Source organism: Macrobrachium nipponense, chromosome 20 (genome assembly GCF_015104395.2).
Source record: "Macrobrachium nipponense isolate FS-2020 chromosome 20, ASM1510439v2, whole genome shotgun sequence".
Lineage (NCBI taxonomy): Eukaryota > Metazoa > Arthropoda > Malacostraca > Decapoda > Palaemonidae > Macrobrachium > Macrobrachium nipponense.
Genome location: NC_061089.1, coordinates 39156765 through 39159223, shown reverse-complemented (window position 1 = coordinate 39159223; position 2459 = coordinate 39156765). Strand labels below are relative to the sequence as shown.

Below are 2459 nucleotides of genomic sequence, written 5' to 3'. Positions count from 1 at the left end.
TGGGCTGGCTTGCCTCCCCCCCCCCCCCCCCCCCACCCCCCCCCCCCCCCCCCCCGTAGCTAGGTTATGTGTGTATATACATACATACATACATATATATACATATATATATACGTATATATATATATATATATATATATATATATATCTATACACGGCTGATCACTTATTATATATATATATATATATATATATATATATATATATATATATATATATATATATATATATATATATATATATGTTACGCAAAATGTGGATAATTGCCAAATGTGTACATTTTGCGAGAAAGTTGCAAATTGTACACATTTGGAAATTGCGCTTGCCAAATGTAGATAATTATCCACATATGGCAAAATTTTGCCATTTTTAAAAAAAAAGCAACGGCATTTTGCCGATTGTACACAATAGGCAGAATGAAACAGGAATAAAAGAGAATTAGTATTTATTGTTCAAACTAAAATTAGTATTTATTAGTATTTATTCTTCAAACTAAAAGGGATTGACACTACTTAAACACTTAAATATTGCTACAAGAACGACCAGGGTGGCAACGAAAGTTACATTTTAACAGCTTATTTGTGCAGGAGCATCTGGAAGTTGTGCAATTTGTTTTACAGGCACACTTCACATACCCTTGGCCTCCTGTGTACCTGGTTACAGCGGTTCTCAAAGCCATTTCAACGTCAGGAACCTCATCTGGGGTGAGGAGCTTCTCCTTAACGGGGTCCATGTCAGCTGCCGTGCACCGGGTGGTTATGCGTCCTTCTCTGCAGCCTACCTGGTACAGGTCGTCTTCTCTCTGCAGTACCACAACCAGGAGGTTCCAGCTGTCACTCGGCCCACGATCAAACTCGGGAACTTTCAGCGTCGCGTTGTCACCCACTTGTAGGGCACTTAAGAGGTGTTTCGCTCTCCTTGTCATTCTAAGTGCGGTTTTTTCTTGGCCGGCTGCAGCCAGTCGCCGAGCTTCAGCGAATTGCGGGGCCTCTTCTCCATCTCGTTCCTCTTCTCCTTCCTGTTCCTCCTCTCCTTCTTGTTCCTCTTCATCAGCCGCCCCTTCGGCTTCATTTTGGAGGATGGTGTCTAAATATTCTTCAGTTCTTATATTGCCGAGTACTATTAGGTGGAATAACAGTGGATACTAGGCCTACCTTGGGTTCGATCCCGAACATGACTTTAAACGGACTTGTTTTTATGGTTTCATGTTCCGAAATGTTTATTTGCCACTGGACAAAGTGGACCCCAACGCTCCACCTGCTGGACTTGTTTTCGTGCATCCGAATTTTTAATTTGTCTTGAATGACTCCATTCATCTTCAACTGCACCTTGGCTTTTTGGGTGGCGCGGCCGACCAGTGACGAGCTTAAGTTCAGGCCAGAGCGTAGACAACTCTGATATAACGGCATTCACAAACTCTCTTCCGTTATCCGAGTGCAGGATAACGGGAGCGCCAAAGGTAAAAAATATTGGGAGAAGCGTGTTAGCAACCTCCTCAGCTCGTTTTGATGTAAGGAGCCGCAGCACACAAAACTTGCTGAAATGTTTGAAAATTGATCAAGTCAATTTGGCATCGAGAAAAAATAGTCTCACTTCTAACAGACTTCACCACCAGACCTTTATGTACTCTACGTTTTTTCTTCTCTTGACACTCAATGCAAAAACTTATGAACATCTGGCAGCACTGCATAGTCAAATTAGCCCACTTCTTTTGTCCTTCTTTGAAAGTTTTCTTTTCACCGCCATGACCCACAGCTGAATGCGCGACTGAAATGGCCTGATGAACTTCCTCAAAGCACACTTTAAACTTGTATTCAGTTTCCAATCCTTTACGCTTCCGAATAAGTCGGTCATCGTCACCAACTCTGAGAATTTCGAATCTTTTTTTCATATTATAGTCATCGCTGGTTTTAGGCCCTTCCTTTTCAATTTTAAGCAGCTGAGCTATCCACTGTGCACGTTTCTCTTTCCGAGGAATGACCACATTGTCATGTTCATATTTGGCAAAATACTGTTGCAAAATCATGTTAACATCTGGCAAAATGTCCTTGCAAAAAGTGGAAAAACTGCCAAATGTGTACATTTTGCAATCAATTTTGCCTATTGTGCACAATCAGCACCAAGCGCTGCAAATTGTACACAATAGGCAAAATTAATTGCAAAATGTACACATTTGGCAATTATCCACATTTTGCGTAACATATATATATATATATATATATATATATATATATATATATATATATATATATATATGTATGTATATATATATCTGTGTGTGTACTAGACAACCCGCGTGTCACATTTTACTGCGATGAAGACAGTGAAAGGAGGAAAGAGGGAGGGGAGGGGGGAGGGGAAAAGGAAGGGAGGGAAGCGATGGAGGAAGGAAGGGGGAGAGTGGGGATGGAGGCCCCAAAAGCCTTCGGGATTCCCTGCGCGCATTAAAAAAACAAGAG

The 2459-nt window shown here is 41.3% G+C and overlaps 1 pseudogene; it reads right to left on the bottom strand.

Moving 5' to 3' along the window:
* Nucleotides 1-504: 504 nt before the first annotated feature.
* On the bottom strand, nt 505-2083 carry LOC135219988 (KRAB-A domain-containing protein 2-like; annotated as a pseudogene).
* Nucleotides 2084-2459: the final 376 nt, after the last annotated feature.